Here is an 18,994-nt window from a genome sequence, read left to right on the forward strand (position 1 = left end):
ACACGAGAATTAGCAGCGAACCAGTGCTAATTACCAGCGGTATTAACGGCGACGCCGACGACGACGGCGATAAAAACACGCGCAGAGGCGCGACACGTGACGAGAGGGGCTGCCAACCCTTTTGGTAGCAGGGCCGCCACGCCGCAGGCAGGGCTAATCTCATTGGCCGTGGCCGTCGCCTCAGTGCGCCATTAGCTGGCATCGCGCCTCGGGCCGCGGAACGACTCGCAAACTCCGCTTGGAAATTTTTGCGTGGCCGCAGTTGATGCGGGCCGCACCACGCCTCGCCGTCATTATCTTAACTGCCAAGACGCTGCGGACGCCGGTTAAGCAGCACGATGCTTAATTCTTTCCTTGACAATGTCTTTGGAGGTTTAGGTTCCCGTCCTCCGGCCATTTTAGCAGAGCCCGAGATGGGACCACAGGCGTGAACTGCTTTCGACGCTCCGCTTCTACTGTCTCATTACACAGCGGAAAACTTAGGATAGGGAAAATGCAGGAAAAAAAAAGACTCCGAGAAATGCGAGCTGCAAATGTGTTCCACAGTTGGCGGAAAGATCCCCAGGGTCGAGTTAGCTGGCTGCCGGGTGAAGGTCAAGGACACCGCTCTGCAGGTAGTTAATGTCCGCGACAGAATCTCCAAAATGGTGCTGCGACACGACGTACTTCAGCTACTCGTTTTAGCGGTGCACTATGGTTAATCTTACATCTACACCTACAAGTACATGACTCCTCTGCAATGCACAGTAGGATGGGTGGGGGTAATACCCCACAGTTTTCAGTTTCTCTAATACTGTGGCCAATTGAGGGGTAGGTTTTCATGCTATTCAAATTGAAGTAATATACCGGGTTGTTACCCACTACCCATTGTAGCGAACCTTTTTTGTATCCCGACTTCCGTTTCTTGCATGAAAGTAGAAATGTTAATTTATCTATACATTGAATGGTATTGAGGGGTTTTGTTTTATCCCGGCTAGTTCTTAAATTAACCCCAGTGAGTCACTACACGAATTGTCTTCCCAGTTTTGAAGGAAAAAACCATAAGCAAATTAATAATAGTGTTTTCAATAGATTCTCGTTCACTTGTTTTAGTTACTAGTCTGCAGTTTATTCTTGGTGAAAATCACGTAACCTAATTATTGCCGGCCGGAGTGGCCGAGCGGTTCTAGGCGCTTCCGTCTGGAACCGCGCGACCGCTAAGGTCGCGGGTTCGAATCCTGCCTCGGGCATGGATTTGTGTGATGTCCTTAGGTTAGTTAGGTTTAAATAGTTCTAAGTTCTAGGGGACTGATGACCTCAGAAGTTAAGTCCCATAGTGCTCAGAGCCATTCGAACCAACCAATTATTTATGAATCTAAATCGAAGTAAAGTTCACGACGAATAGTCAGTTTCAAATTAACACGTTATTTTATTTAACAATAGTTATTAATAAATCAGTTCATTCACACGATCGCATTCAAAGGGTTTTTTTGATTAGGGATCTAATCTGGAATCCCGTCAATATCAGGCCGGCCGGAGTGGCCGAGCGTTTCTAGGCGCTACAGTCTGGAACCGCATGACCGCTACGGTCGCAGGTTCGAATCCTGCCTCGGGCATGGATGTGTGTGATGTCCTTAGGTTAGTTAGGTTTAAGTAGGTCAAAGTTCTAGGGGACTGATGACCACTGCAGTTAAGTCCCATAGTGCTCAGAGCCAACCCGTCAATATCAGAGATACTAAACAATGTTCTGTCACTTTCGATAAAAAGATTGTTCCCGTTTAATATTCATAAACTGTCACGAACTATGATTACTAGTCGCGTGAAGTAAAGCTTTTCCACTATCACAATACAACGTCCGAACCTGTCCAAAAATCGTTAATTCCGTAACATGTTTAAATCTTCACACGAAGTGACGTTAAAGTCAGAGAAATTATTGATCACCTCCCCGTTCCTCTAATACGACAAAAGTTCTAATTCTGATCTGGCATTAATGCTTCCCAAAAAAACAATCTCGTCGCGATTTATTCTGGCGCCCTGGTTTAATAAAGCTCCTATTGTTGCTTCCTAAAGCTGTACGTCGTAATTGACTTCGAACAGACTAGAGGATAGAGACTGGAGTATCATAATTGCATTGTATGCCTCTTTATGCTTTAGTAAACGCTATATTTGGTGTTCAATATCTACGTTCTATGACTATAATATTGATTTTCTCATATATAAGAATAACTAATAATTTAACAATTTCAATCGTTTTTCCCCCCTCCCATGCTTCCAAAATTTATGATTAAAATTCTTTTCTTTTTCTGTTATTTTTCTACTACAGATTTCCCTCTATTTGTCTCTCATTTCTATTTCGTAAATTGCTACTTGTGGAGGGGCTTGGGACATTTTCTGAATTTATATTTCGAGGGCATGGGAGGTATTTTGGTTTATTAAGACCGAGAGGCGTTGTAGGTGTTACACCATCCAAATTCCAGCTCTATCTGATTGTTATAACTCACAGAGTAGCAAATAAAAAACCTGCCGAGTTTTACCCACAAAAGAAACAGGGTAAAGCCCCGCAGTGTGGGTCTTGCCCCATTTGACGCAGATAATGATAAAAACGGATGATTGCAGAATGAAAACACTTGAAATAACCCTGTGTAACATTATTGTGTTGTAACTCAGTTCTCCAACACAATATTGAATTTAAATATCTCGTAAATTTGAACCTACCACTGTTGCACAAAAGTAATACTTTCTTCTCCACGAAAGGAGAATTAGGAGGATAACCTGAAAGACTTCAAAGACTGAGGCTAAGCTGTCTAGATGTGTACTTTGTTAGGTCCTCTGAAAAAGTTATTGCGTTATGGAATGATGCAGTGTTCATCCCTGTGAGTATCGCCGGTTTTATTATCACACCGACAGTGCCAGTAAATGATGCTTCCTGTGTTACAAGAAATTTGTAGGTTCTTCGAATTCTCGACACATTGTTGGAGCTGTGGGGATTATCTCAAAACATCTGCGGGGATTTGCCCCATTTTTCCCTTCCTCTCACAAATGCGCCATTCCGATATTGGGGACCAACAGGAATGATTATTGCCACTCGAAAGTGAAGGACAAATGCAGTAGTGTCAATGTTGATTCCTCTTTTCAAAACTTACACTTAACAATATTTAAGTGAAACATCATAAAAGTCACATGTAAGTAATAGAAACAGGCTTTCCTCATATACTTATCTCTAGAGAGGCCTGCTGGGACGAACTTTCACGTAACGATTACAATAAGACAAACCTCCCACGGCATGATCAACTCCTGAACCGATGACGGCCATTTCAAAAACTCGCTGCGTTTTTTACCACCGTGGAGCTTCACCCCACATACTCTGTACAACCATTTTCAGACTATTTCTCGACTGTTCCAATCTCGAAGAGCATATGAGAAAGATGCACAATGAAACATTTCAGTGCAAGCTCTGATATCTCTTATTTTATTGCGACGGTCTCTTCTCCAGATGTTGGTGAGAGTCAACAAACTTTTTTGGCAATCGGAGGAGAAAACTGGTGATTGAAATTTCGTGAAAAGATCTCGCCGCAGGGAGAAACGGCTTTATTTTAATGGTTGCCGCCCCAACTTGCTAATCACAACCACAACAAAATGTTAAAATGTGTGTAAATTCTTAAGGGCTCAAACTGTTGAGATCATCGGTCCCTAGACTTATACACTACTTAAACTAACTTATGCTAAGAGCAACACAGACACCAATGCCCGAGGGAGGACTCGGACCTCCGGCGGGAGGGTCCGCCCAAACCGTGACATGGCGCCTGAGACCTCGCGGCCAGAACCACAACACTCGCCAATCATATCCACGACATTCGATCAAGTGTTTCGCAGTAACACAGAACTAGCTGTTCTTTTTTGAATTTTTTGGATGTTTCTCGTCAATCCAACCTGATAAAAATCCCATACTGAGCACCAGTATTCCAAAAGAAGCCGGGCAAACATAGTGTAGGCAGTCTCTTTATTAGATTTGTATAATCCTCTAAGTTTTGAGACAGTAAAATCCAGTCTCTCGTTCTCCTTCCTCACTACGGTTTTCTCTGTGATGGTTCCACTGTAAGTCATTTGTAATTGTAAATTTAGGACATGACTTCTGTGCATTGCAAAAAAAAAAAAAAAAAAAAAAGAACGATACAACAGCAGAGGAAAGAATTAAACGAAATTTTGTAACTGTACGAGATGAATGAGGAACCGTGGGTTAAATATTTAAAAAGCTGTAAAAAGGAAAAAATTACGAGAAAACAAAGAGAGATCAGAGATCAGTATACAAGTAAATATTGTAACTGTTTCATTTGCAGAGGTAGAAGAAGTAATGAGTCCGATAAAAAATAGGAAGTCTCCAGGTGAAGAAAGGATACTCAATGTATTACTGAAGTATGGAGGATACCGACTAACTGAAAAATTAACCAAGTTGATTAAAATGTTATAATCGATAACAAAATTCCATATGAATGGAGAACTAGTATTCCAATTCTCATGTACAAAAAAGGAGACAGGAAAGACCCATCCAATTACCATGGGATAAATCTACTGACCTGTGTTCTTAAACTCAGAACAAAAATAATAGGAAATAAAATAAAAAACGTTACAACCGTTGCAGAGGGACGTTTTTAGATCCGGTATGTCATGTGAAGATGCTGTATTCATTCGTATTCATTCTTAGACAGGTTATAGTAAAGGCCTTTGAATACAGCAGACCAGCTTGTCTTTATTTTATTGATTTTCAGAAGGCTCCTCGATAGGATTCTGTTAACAGATGTAGTAAACTGCTCTACAATCGGGGGATTCCTTCCAACTTAATACAAACAATTAAGACAGTTATTGGAACAGTTACATTCAGGTGAAAATGGGCTCCAGTTTAACTACCAGCATAGCAGTTAACAGTGGCATTAGACAGGATGACTCTTATAGCGCACTGCTTTTTAATACAGTAATTAGTCGTGAACGACGTGATTAGGAAATTATTGGCTGGTAGTGGTTATAGAGATGGGGATCAAGAAATAAAACTCATTTGTTATGCTGACGATGCTGTTCTGCTGGAAAACAGTCAGGATAACCTGCAGAAACTTTTACATATATTTAATGTAGCAGCGAAAAACCTACACATGGTAATATCCACACAAAGAAGCAAATGTATGACATGATATCTGGAACCAATTAGATGAAAACTGGAAGTGGATGGAAAAATTATTCAACAGGTAATGAGATTCAAATTTCTTGGTATTGCAGTGTCCAGGAGTCCAAATGTCGAAAAGGAAGTTAGAGAACAAGCAACAAAAGCAAGCAAATGGGCAGGATGTTTAAATGATACTATTTTGTAAAACAGGCATATAGGAAAAGATGCAAAGGCAAGAATATGCAAAACAATAGTGAAACCAGGTATGGCGCACCCACAGCTGAGACAAGATGGGAAACGTCAAAAACAAAGAGCTTTTGGAAACCGAGGAAACGAAAATTCCGAAAAATGATTAGAGGGAAGATACTGAGAGATATAGAGAGAAGTGAAAGCATTATGAAAGGTTGTTTAGTGGACTCCATTAATGAGTGGATACATAAGAGAAAGCGTGAATGGAACGAACACACAGACAGAAGGGATGAAAGGAAGAGTGTGAAAATCGTAACAAATAAATCGCCAGCTGTTAAAAAAATATTGGGCGCTCTAGGAAACGATAGAGGGACAAGCTCAGGGTAGACTGAAGGGTACTACAGGAAACAGGCCTTAACTTAGGAAGGAGAAGAAGAAAAGGTAGTTGTAAATGCCAGCTATTTAGTTGAAGCGCCAATCTTCAAAATGGTGTGATTTTTCGTGTGACCGAAATTTAACGACATTTTCTTAGGACCCATGTGGACGACACCACAACCGACCTGAAGGCCACGTCCATTAGGCAGTCACTTCCGGGATTCGAAGAGGCGCACCGGCCTCGGACCAGATCCACCTGCCTGTGTGGCGGTCAGCCTGTATTTGGTTCTTAGGCGGTTCCCCACATCCGAGTAAATTCACATCTACATCTACATGAAGTACGTCTATGCCCAGTCAAATCGGCCCTGCGGATTATGTTTGTGTGGATGACATAAAAATAAACGTCAATGTTTCCGTGTTTTAGTCTTTCAGTCTATCTGTTTTCACTGCGACCTAATCCATGTATCAGTTCCAGTTCAAAACACTTCAGCACCTACAGTCAGGTAACCTTATTTGTCACTTCTCGGCTTCAAATTATTCTTGTGTGGCACCAGTATGGGGCCATTACCATTTCAGATGCTCACATAATATACTTTATCACATTTTAGCACCCAGTGTGGAACCAATTATCAGTTCAGGTACTCAATTAGTTTGTTTCATCAAATCCTGGGCACACAGCGTGGAGCCATTTGCATATCAGTTTCATTTCGTTATAGAGTTTGTTTACTAAGATAAGTCAGTTGTGACCTTCATCTCAATATATGAGTCGTGTTGTTTAAGTAAGTACCCTTTTGATATTAAAAAAGACGTGCTAAGATATCTCAATAATTTTACTTTTACATGAAAGCCTGTACCTTAATCTACGCACTGACGCCATTACAGTCTGATTCGTCCTTGTTTAAGTTGTGTACTGAGTGTTTAAGATGCCTTCGATAATCGTGAGTCCCGCCGACTGTGAAGTACGTGATGTTATAAGATTTATTAGTGCTAAAGGCCTAAAAGCAATCGATATTCATCGTGAGATCTGTGCAGTTTACGGAGAAAACTTTATGAGTGATGGAATGGTAAGAAAGTGGGTGAAAGCATTTAAAGATGGCCGCGCAAATGTGCATCATGAACAACGGAGTGGGCGTTCTTCCGTCGTTAATGAAAGTTTGATGCAGGAAATGGACAATAAGGTGAGAGAAAACAGACGCTTTCCGATTTCCTCCTTGCGGTATGACTTTCCTAATGTTTCTCGTAGTGTTTTGTATGGCATTGTGACCGAGCATTTGAATTACTGGAAATTTTGCGCACTTTGAGTCCCGAAAATGTTGACGGATGTGCACAAAACCAAAAGTTTAGACAGTGCATTGACTTTCCTTGAGCTGTACCACAACGACGGTGATGATTTCTTAAGCTAAATTGTTACGGGCGATGAAACATGGGTGGCCTACGTCACACCAGAATCAAAGCAACAGTCCATGGAAGTTGAGCAAGGGCATCGTTTTGCTGCAAGACAATGCCTGTCCGCATGGGGCTAATCAGACCAAAGATCTCATCACATCTTTTCGATGGTAAACTCTAGATCATCCTCCTTACAGCCCCGATTTTGCGTCCAGTGACTACCATCTTTTCCTGCACTTGAAGAAACACCTGGGCGGTCAGAGTCTTCAAGACGATGACAAAGTCAAAACAGTGGTGATGCAGTGGTTAACAAGTCAGGCGGCAGACTTCTATGATGAGGGTATTCAGAAACTGGTACAGCGTTATGACAAGTGCCAAGTGACTATCTTCTGTTCCCGCACTTGAAGAAACACCTGGGCGGTCAGCGTCTTCAAGATGATGACGAAGTCAAAACAGTGGTGATGCTGTGGTTAACAAGTCAGGCGGCAGACTTCTATGAGTAGGGTATTCAAAAACTGGTCCAACGTTATGACAAGTGCCTCAATATTGACGGAAATTATGTAGAAAAGTAGATTAAGGTACAGGCTTTCAGCCGGCCGGAGTGGCCGAGTCTGGAACCGCGCTACCGCTACGGTCGCAGGTTTGAATCCTGCCTCGAGCATGAATATGTGTGTTGTCCTTACGTTAGGTAGGTTTAAGTAGTTCTAAGTTCTAGGGGACTTATGACCTCAGCAGTTAAGTCCCATAGTGCTCAGAGCCATTTTAACCATTTTGAACAGGCTTTCATGCAAAAATAAAATTACTGAGATATCTTAGCACGTCTTTTTTTAATTTCAAAACGGTACTTACTTAAAAAACACGCCTCGTAAGTATTCCTTGGTGACAATTGTATCACCAGTTCCTAACTTTAGAATATGAACAGCCATAGGCGATGTCTGAAACTTGCCGAAACATCCTTGGGTAGGACAAAAAAAATTCACTAAACATGAATTTGGAGCCAAAGGCGCCATTATTCATCTTGTCGCAAGCAATGTGGATAATGATGGAACCAAGATACTGAAACAAAAGTTAGGCAAAAAAGACAGTTATTTCACTTGACGGATTTTTTTATCTGTTGAGATAAGATTCAAAAAGGGAAACTTATTTACGATGACTCCACAGGAAATAAAGCAATAATTCGCATAGCTTCAGTAGTAACTTATCTAAATAGCTCTAACTATAGATGACGTGGAGTGATTGTTCGTGTATACATCATTGTTACTGCGAGACTACGGTTGAGCATTTAGCATACCTCTGATATGCTAGCAATGTCTGAACCCGGTAAGCTATGCAGTGAGCAGATCGCTCCCCATTAAACCTTGTGAAATGTTATAACAAAGTCGTGCAACAGAAATCAGTAAGCATCTGAATTTAAATAGGCGTTGCCAAATTAAACTTGAAATATGGGCACCACAGCTCACTTCGGTATAACGAGAAAGAGGTTTCATCGAAATACGAAATGAAACCAAAGGTCACAACAAAATTCTAAGATGCATTAATCAGATTCCAGTCATTTCATAGGTAAAGCAAATGATTAAAAAACTCACGAAGTTCAAATCGACTGTAAAAGATACCCACAGAACTTATGACAAGTGGATGGAACTGAGAATGAAGTATTTATCTACGTCCACATAAATTGCCAGTGATTGCTGAGTTAAACTATACATTGAAGCAAAGGCCCAGAACAATACATAGAAGCACTAGTGCCTAAGCCTAAGCTGGGTTTAACTAGCTGACTGCATGAATTAATATAGAGAAGCAAGACTCTAACTTGAAACAAACGACTTTGCGCTGCCCTTATCACAACGCACGCAGGTGCAGGTCATACTTACCATCGTTTGAAATTTCAGGTGCGGAGGATGGTTCCAGTGACAGCTGAGAGTTGTAGGTTCAGCCCCTGCATCGTCCAAGACGAAGAAGCTCCATCTCAGGACGTTTAAGACCAAGTTTTGCTCCTGTGGAGATCTGAGGTGAAGATTTCCTACACTGAGGATTTTAGGCAGCGTGTGTATCTGCTCTTCTTCTCAAAAGCTTGCTGGTTTTGCCAGCAATGGATTCTCGATAGCCAGTTGGAGCAGACCTTCTGAGTTCCAACAAATGAAAAGTTGGTAATATCAGCAACAACCTCCCTTCACCCAAAGGGTTAATACACATGTATCATTTAGAGTGGGGCAGGAAACAGAATTTCTTCCCACCTATACGAGTGGTTTCAAGTTTTGGCCAGTGAGAGGTGCTGCGCATATAAACTCGTGAGTCTTCCTCTCAGCTATAAAAATAATTCTGATGAAACAACACGGACTCCCTTACAAAATTTAAGCAGGAGTTACTGCTTAAATCCTTTCAAGGCAGGAGCTACTGCCTAAATCCTTTCAGGCCATAGATCATTCTCGCTCTGAATGCATCGCGTTTCTCATCCTCTGTATGTGTCTTGAAAGCATTCTTTACACTGTTGAGCACAATGGAAGTTACAGCTAACCACATACACTACTGGCCATTAAAATTGCTACACCACGAAGATGACGTGCTACAGACGAGAAATTAAACCGACAGGAAGAAGATGCTGTGATATGCAAATGATTAGCTTTTCAGAGCATTCACACAAGGTTGGCGCCGGTGGCGACACCGACAACGTGCTGACATGAGGAAAGTTTCCAACCGATTTCTCATACACAAAAAGCACTTGACCGGCGTTGCTTGATGAAACGTTGATGTGATGCCTCGTGTAAGGAGGAGAAACGCGTTCCATCACGTTTCCGACTTTGAAAAAAAGTCGGATTGTAGCCTATCGCGATTGCGGTTTATCGTATCGCGACATTGCTGCTAGCGTTGGTCGAGATCCAATGACTGTTAGCAGAATGTGGAATCGATGGGTTAGGAGGGTAATACCGAACGCTGTGCTGGATCCCAACGTCCTCGTATCACTAGCAGTCGCGATGACAGGCATCTTATCCGCATGGCTGTAACGGATCGTGCAGCCACGTCTCGATCCCTGAGTCAACAGATGGGGACGTTTGCAAGACAACAACCATCTGCACGCACAGTTCGACGACTTTGCAGCAGCGACTTTGCAGCAGCATGTACCATCAGCTCGGAGACCATGGCTGCGGTTACCCTTGACACTGCATCACAGACAGGAGCGCCTGGGATGGTGTACTCAACGACGAACCTGGGTGCACGAATGGCAAAACGTCATTTTTTTCAGATGAATCCAGGTTCTGTTTACAGCATCATGATGGTCGCATCCGTGTTAGGAGATATTGCGGTGAACGCACATTGGAATCGTGTATTCGTCATCGCCATACTGGCGTATCACCCGGCGTGATGGTATGGGGTGCCATTGGTTACACGTCTCGGTCAGCTCTTGTTCGCATTGACGGCACTTTGAAAAGTGGACGTTACATTTCAGATGTGTTACGACCCGTGGCTCTACCCTTCAAAAATGGTTCAAATGGCTCAGAGCACTATGGGACTCACCTGCTGTGGTCATAAGTCCCCTAGAACCTAGAACTACTTAAACCTAACTAACCTAAGGACATCACACACATCCATGCCCGAGGCAGGATTCGGACCTGCGACCGTAGCGGTCGTGCGGTTCCAGACTGTAGCGCCTTTAACCGCTCGGCCACTCCGGCCGGCCTCTACCCTTCATTCGATCCCTGCGAAACCCTACATTTCAGCAGGATAATGCACAACCGCATGTCGCAGGTCCTGTACAGGCATTTCTGGATACAGGAAATGTTCGACTGCTGCCCTTGTCAGCACATTCTCCGGATCTTTCACCCATAGGAAACGTCTGGTCAATGGTGAACTGTGGTATCGTGTTGAAGCTGCATGGGCAGCTGTACCTGTACACGCCATTCAAACTCTGTTTGACTCAATGCCCAGGCGTATCAAGGTCATTATTATGACCAGAAGTGGTTGTTCTGGGTACTGATTTCTCAGGATCTGTTGTTGTTGTTGTTGTTGTTGTTGTTGTCTTCAGTCCCGAGCTTGGTTTCATGCAGCTCATCATGCTACTCTATCCTGTGCAAGCTTTTTCATCTCCCAGTACTTATTGCAACCTACATCCTTCTGAATCTGCTTAGTGTATTCATCTCTTGGTCTCCCTCTACGATTTTTACCCTCCACGCTGCCCTCCAATGCTAAATTGGTGATCCCTTGATGCCTCAGAATATGTTCTACCAACCGGTCCCTTCTTCTTGTCAAGTTGTGCCACAAACTCCTCTTCTACCCAATCCTATTCAATACCTCCTCATTAGTTATGTGATCTACCCATCTAATCTTCAGCATTCTTCTGTAGCACCACATTTCGAAAGCTTCTATTCTCTTCTTGTCCAAACTATTTATCGTCCATGTTTCACTTCCATACATGGCTACACTCCATACAAATACTTTCAGAAACAACTTCCTGTCACTTAAATCTATACTCGATGTTAACAAATTTCTCTTCTTCAGAAACGCTTTCCCTGCCATTGCCAGTCTACATTTTATATCCTCTCTACTTCGACCATCGTCAGTTATTTTGCTCCTCAAATAGCAAAACTCCTTTACTACTTTGAGTGTCTCATTTCCTAATCTAATTCCCTCAGCATCACCCGACTTAACTAGACTACATTCTATTATCCTCGTTTTGCTTTTGTTGATGTTCATCTTATATCCTCCTTTCCTGACACTGTCCATTCCGTTCAACTGCTCTTCCAAGTCCTTTGCTGTATCTGACAGAATTACAATGTCATCGGCGAACCTCAACGTTTTTATTTCTTCTCCATGGACTTTAATACCTACTCCGAATTTTTCTTTTGTTTCCTTTACTGCTTGCTCAATATACCTATTGAATAACATCTGGAACAAGCTACAACCCTGTCTCACTCCCTTCCCAACCACTGCTTCCTTTTCATGCCCCTCGACTCTTATAACTGCCATCTGGTTTCTGTACAAATTTTAAATAGCATTTCGCTCCCTGTATTTTACCCCTGCCACCTTTATAATTTGATAGAGAGTATTCCAGTCAACATTGTCAAGAGCTTTATCTAAGTCTACAAATGCTAGAAATGTAGGTTTGCCTTTCCTTAATCTATTTTCTAAGATAAGTCGTAGGGTCAGTATTGCCTCACGTGTTCCAACATTTCTGCGGAATCCAAACTGATCGTCGCCGAGGTCGGCTTCTACCAGTTTTTCCATTCGTCTGTAAAGAATTCGCTTTAGTATTTTGCAGCTGTGACTTATTAAACTCATACTTCGGTAATTTTCACATCTGTCAACACCTGCTTTCTTTGGGACTGGAATTATTATATGCACCCAAATTGTTTGAAAATGTAATCACACGTCAGTTCTAGTATAATATATTTGTCCATTGAATACCCGTTTATCATCTGCATTTCTTCTTGGTGTAGCAATTTGAATGGCCAATAGTGTGCCTTCTTCAACCCTCTGCGAGAATGTTATTGGAACCTGGAACACTGTCTCTGACAGCACCCATCTGTTCATTGTACTTGGCTCGGACGTCAGCCTTTTGGCTAGGAAGAATTTTACGACGCATTTTCCAGTGTACACCCGCGTCCTTCACTTTCCCACAGCCAATCAGTGGAGCCAACTTACAGAAAAACAAAAGACATATCCTTCTCCGAAGAAATGAAATTGAGAAGAATGTATTAAATTTGCTCTCTTTATTGTCTGAGTCAGTTATATCTGCAATTTCATCTGTTGCTAATAATTTGAATTAATATTGGTAGTGTAATTTTGATAGTTGTGTAACTTAGCAGTTTTGGGAGAAACTGCCCTATAACAAAATGGCTGTGAGCACTATGGGACTTAACTTCTGAAGTCCTCAGTCCCCTAGAACTTAGAACTACTCAAATCTAACAAACCTAAGGACATCACACACATCCATGCCCGAGGCAGGATTCGAACCTGCGACTGTAGCGGTCGCGCGGTTCCAGACTGTAGCGACTAGAACCGCTCGGCCACCCCGGCCGGAGCCCTGTAACACTACGCAACATAACATTCATCAGTAGTCATGCTTGTAAGCCAATCAGTGGAACTTCTAAAGCAAAGAGCAAAACAATGTAGAGAATATGCACACTTTTTCTGAGCTATTTTCAATTTGTCTATGTCTTCAACACTGTCCTCCAAAGGACCTGACATATGAAGGCCAGTTATCTTCAGATCTGGACTGTAGTGCGGTTGATGGAGCACTAAACAACCTAATTTGACAATAATCTGATCTATAGCGAAAGAGGTGAGTCGTTGCTCACTGTCATTGTAAATTTGGATATCTTTCAGTCTCCTACTGGCTCTCTTTTTTTCTTAACTGATTTGCTACGGCACAGGAGAACCACGATGTATCGCTCACTCTTCTAGGTGTGACAGCGTCCCAGAAATTCAAAGAGAATGAAATGAGTGTATCTTCGTGAAACAGCAGCCATGAATTTCAGTGCCGATAGCTAACTCTTGAAATTCTTAGGACATAAAGAAGAGGGGCAGTATCATTCCCTAGACCAATTAGTTTTTCATAACTGTATTCACAGTTGCGAACCTGAACAACCATCAGCTGTATAGTAGATAGACGGAAGTGAAAATCTATGCTGGACTTGAACAGAGATTTCCCGTTCATCATGAACGAGAGCATTACTGTTTTTTTTAAGGGATAGTGGAATGGTGGGGGCTCGGGGGGCAAAGCGGGCAGGGGTGAAACCCGAGGTCTGACCACACTGCCCCCACACCACCACCGAGCCTGTGGAGCACAGGAAAGTGGGAGACACATGACACAACAGAAGTGGGAGTCGTTGTTGTTGTTTATTTATTTGCATTTTGTTTTTGTAATATTCACTAATATTATGAAATTATGTGGAACATACATCAGCGACATGGAAAAAATATAAAAGCTGAACAAAGAAAAAGAAAATAAAAAGAAAACAGAATTAAAATCCGCGCATTCTACGACGTGCTCTCCCATCCGCGGAGGTCGGATGTAGAATCGATCATAGGCGGCTTAAACTCAGACACCGCCGGGGGGCGGGGGGGGGGGGGGGGGAGAAGGGGGGGGGGTAGGTGCCCTCAGCTACAGGCACCCCCGAACTTAGTGGGGGTCTAACAAAGACCCCTCGAAGATTGTTAGCAAATGACGTTCGGTGTAGGCCGCCGCAAAACGCGCGGTAAATTTTTCGCTGCCTCGCTCGTTCCACAGTCAAAACAAATGCATATCACTCGTTGCAAAGCAAAGGCAGTTGAAAATGAAAGTACATGACTGGTAGAGGTGGACTGTATTTGGACGCTACATTGCGAGACACAGTTATACGTAGATGCGTGCGTTCTGCTTGGCGGTCCCGGCCCATCTGCCCTGTCCCGGCCAGTTCGGGCGTGCAATGTGTGGTGGACGTGCGTGCAGAAAAAATTCTTACCTGCAGCGAGAATAACATAAACACAAATAATCACATGCAGCACAAGTTACATCAGACAAACGAGGAAATAAAATGACTGAAATAACTGCGTCCACTGTATACAAAAGAAACACTTCAGTTAGTAATTTGATAGTTATGTGTACTGGAGTATATGTTTCCTGTGGAAAAACATAGATTTTAAACAGTGGTCATTTATAAGTTTACATTACTGTGCGCACTGAAACAACTCGTACCATACCATCAGGACCAGGGTGTGTACCAACAATGACCCCAGACCGCCACACGAGAGGTGGCAAATTGTCTTCCTTCAGTAGAACCAATCTAACTGGCTGTAGATTGTCCTTTGATGATGACCACTGTAGTTGTGATAGGTAATCCCTAAACCACCGATTCCTGATGTGCTGCTTGCACTGCTTTATGAGCTGCCATCTTGACAATCTGGATGATGGTTCTGAAAGTAAGCCGGGCTCTGGGATAGTTATTAAGGGTTCACCAATAAAAGGAAAAAAATTGTGGTATGATATTATTTGACCAAACAGCTCAAGTCATCGGTCCCTAAGCCTATACACTACTTATTCTAACTTAAACTAACTTAGCTATGGACAACACGCTCACCCATGCCCAAGGGAAGACTCGAACCTCTGACGGGGGGGAGCCGCATGGAATGTGACAATGCGCCCCAGACCGCGCGGCTACACCGCGCGGCGCACCCATGAGAAAATGGCCTGGAGTAAGGTCTGAGAATTCATCTGGGTTGTCAGGAAGTTGTGTAATGCGTCAGGAATTCAAACATGTTTCAGTTTGTGTTACAAGTGTGTATAATTCTTCAAACGTCAGCACTCGGTTTCCCACGACTCTCTTAAAATGTGTCTTGATGGATTTTAAGTCTGCTTCCCACAGCCCACAAAAAATGCGGGGAATGAGGTGGGATAAAATGCCAGTGGATACCATTCTAAGATGCATAGTTCTGGATTTTGGTTGTGTGAAACTGACAGCTGAACAATTTTTTTTTTTTTTGTCATCAGTCTACTGACTGGTTTGATGCGGCCCGCCACGAATTCCTTTCCTGTGCTAACCTCTTCATCTCAGAGTAGCACTTGCAACCTACGTCCTCAATTATTTGCTTGACGTATTCCAATCTCTGTCTTCCTCTACAGTTTTTGCCCTCTACAGCTCCCTCTGGTACCATGGAAGTCATTCCCTCATGTCTTAGCAGATGTCCTATCATCCTGTCCCTTCTCCTTATCAGTGTTTTCCACATATTACTTTCCTCTCCGATTCTGCGTAGAACCTCCTCATTCCTTACCTTATCAGTCCACCTAATTTTCAACATTCGTCTATAGCACCACATCTCAAATGCTTCGATTCTCTTCTGTTCCGGTTTTCCCACATTCCATGTTTCACTACCATACGATACTGTACTCCAGACGTACATCCTCAGAAATTTCTTCCTCAAATTAAGGCCGGTATTTGATATTAGTAGACTTCTCTTGGCCAGAAATGCCTTTTTTGCCATAGCGAGTCTGCTTTTGATGTCCTCCTTGCTCCATCCGTCATTGGTTATTTTACTACCTAGGTAGCAGAATACCTTAACTTCATTGACTTCGTGACCATCAATCCTGATGTTAAGTTTCTCGCTGTTCTCATTTCTACTACTTCTCATTACCTTCGTCTCTCTCCGATTTACTCTCAAACCGTACTGTGTACTCATTATTCATTCCGTTCAGCAGATCATTTAATTCTTCTTCACTTTCACTCAGGATAGCAATGTCATCAGCGAATCGTATCATTGATATCCTTTCACCCTGTATTTTAATTCCACTCCTGAACCTTTCTTTTATTTCCATCATTGCTTCCTCGATGTACAGATTGAAGAGTAGGGGTGAAAGGCTACAGCCTTGTCTTACACCCTTCTTAATACGAGCACTTCGTTCTTGATCGTCCACTCTTATTATTCCCTCTTGGTTGTTGTACATATTGTATATGACCCGTCTCTCCCTATATCTTACCCCTACTTTTTTCAGAATGTCGAACAGCTTGCACCATTTTATATTGTCGAACGCTTTTTCCAGGTCGACAAATCCTATGGAAGTGTCCTGATTTTTCTTTAGCCTTGCTTCCATTATTAGCCGTAACGTCAGAATTGCCTCTCTCGTCCCTTTACTTTTCCTAAAGCCAAACTGATCGTCACCTAGCGCATTCTCGATTTTCTTTTCCATTCTTCTGTTTATTATTCTTGTAAGCAGCTTCAATGCATGAGCTGTTAAGCTGATTGTGCGATAATTCTCGCACTTGTCAGCTCTTGCCGTCTTCGGAATTGTGTGGATGATGCTGTTCCGAAAGTCAGATGGTATATCGCCAGACTCATATATTCTACACACCAACGTGAATAGTCGTTTTGTTGTCACTTCCCCCAATGATTTCAGAAATTCTGATGGAATGTTATCTATACCTTCTGCCTTATTTGACCGCAAGTCCTCCAAAGCTCTTTTAAATTCCGATTCTAATACTGGATCCCCTATCTCTTCTAAATCGACTCCTGTTTCTTCTTCTATCACATCAGACAAATCTTCACCCTCATAGAAGCTTTCAATGTATTCTTTCCACCTATCTGCTCTCTCCTCTGCATTTAACAGTGGAATTCCCGTTGCACTCTTAATGTTACCACCGTTGCTTTTTATGTCACCAAAGGTTGTTTTGACTTTCCTGTATGCTGAGTCTGTCCTTCCGACAATCATATCTTTCTCGATGTCTTGCAGCCATTTCGTCTTAGCTTCCCTGCACTTCTATTTATTTCATTCCTCAGCGGCTTGTATTTCTCTATTCCTGATTTTCCCGGAATATGTTTGTACTTCCTTCTTTCATCAATTAACTGAAGTATTTCTTCTGTTACGCATGGTTTCTTGGCAGCTACCTTCTTTGTGCCTATGTTTTCCTTCCCAACTTCTGTGATGGCCCTTTTTAGAGATGTCGATTCCTCTTCAACCGTACAGCCTACTGCGCTATTCCTTATTGCTGTATCTATAGCGTTAGAGAACTTCAAACGTATCTCGTCATTCCTTAGTACTTCCGTATCCCACTTCTTTGCGTATTGATTCTTCCTGACTAATGTTTTGAACTTCAGCCTACTCTTCATCACTACTACATTGTGATCTGAGTCTATATCTGCTCCTGGGTACGCCTTACAATCCAGAATCTGATTTCGGAATCTCTGTCTAACCATGATGTAATCTAATTGAAATCTTCCCGTATCTCCCGGCCTTTTCCAAGTATACCTCCTCCTCTTGTGATTCTTGAACAGGGTATTCGCTATTACTAGCTGAAACTTGTTACAGAACTCAATTAGTCTTTCTCCTCTTTCATTCCTTGTCCCAAGCCCATATTCTTCTGTAACCATTTCTTCTACTCCTTCCCCTACAACTGCATTCCAGTCGCCCATGACTATTACATTTTCGTCCCCTTTTACATACTGCATTACCCTTTCAATATCCTCATACACTTTCTCTATCTGTTCATCTTCAGCTTGCGACGTCGCCATGTATACCTGAACTATCGTTGTCGGTGTTGGTCTGCTGTCGATTCTGATTAGAACAACCCAGTCACTGAACTGTTCACAGTAACACACCCTCTGCCCTACCTTCCTATTCATAACGAATCCTACACCTGTTATACCATTTTCTGCTGCTGTTGATATTACCCGATACTCATCTGACCAGAAACCCTTGTCTTCCTTCCACTTCACTTCACTGTCCCCTACTATATCTAGATTGAGCCTTTGCATTTCCCTTTTCAGATTTTCTAGTTTCCCTACCACGTTCAAGCTTCTGACATTCCACGCCCCGACTCGTAGAACGTTATCCTTTCGTTGATTATTCAATCTTTTTCTCATGATAACTTCGCCCTCGGCAGTCCCCTCCCGGAGATCCGAATGGGGGACTATTCCGGAATCTTTTGCCAATGGAGAGATCATCATGACAGTTCTTCAATTACAGGCCATATGTCCTGTGGATACACTTTACGTGTCTTTAATGCAGTGGTTTCCGTTGCCTTCTGCATCCTCATGTCGTTGTGTAACGTCCCCTTTGAACAATTTATATAGGACTGTGCTTAAACTGACACACAATATTTTTAGCGCAACGCAATCTGACTTTCAAAAATCCCTACAAAAGAATGGCCCTGACTGACATTAAACTATACCTGTCACAAATCACTAAATCACTTACCTCACAATAATCTTCGTTTCAATAATCTTCGTTTCACCCACTACTGCAATACAACGAGCGCCACTACTGCCAGCTAAATAAAAGATTCAAACTATGGAAGGCACTAACTACTGATAGGGATAGTTAGCAAATGAAAGATATTAATAGAGAACAAACAATGTATTTACCTTGATATCATCATATATAAATATAGCAGTTCATGACAAATTTCAAAACTCCGCCATCTCTCTCCCCACATCCACCACTGC

Source organism: Schistocerca americana, chromosome 3 (genome assembly GCF_021461395.2).
Source record: "Schistocerca americana isolate TAMUIC-IGC-003095 chromosome 3, iqSchAmer2.1, whole genome shotgun sequence".
Lineage (NCBI taxonomy): Eukaryota > Metazoa > Arthropoda > Insecta > Orthoptera > Acrididae > Schistocerca > Schistocerca americana.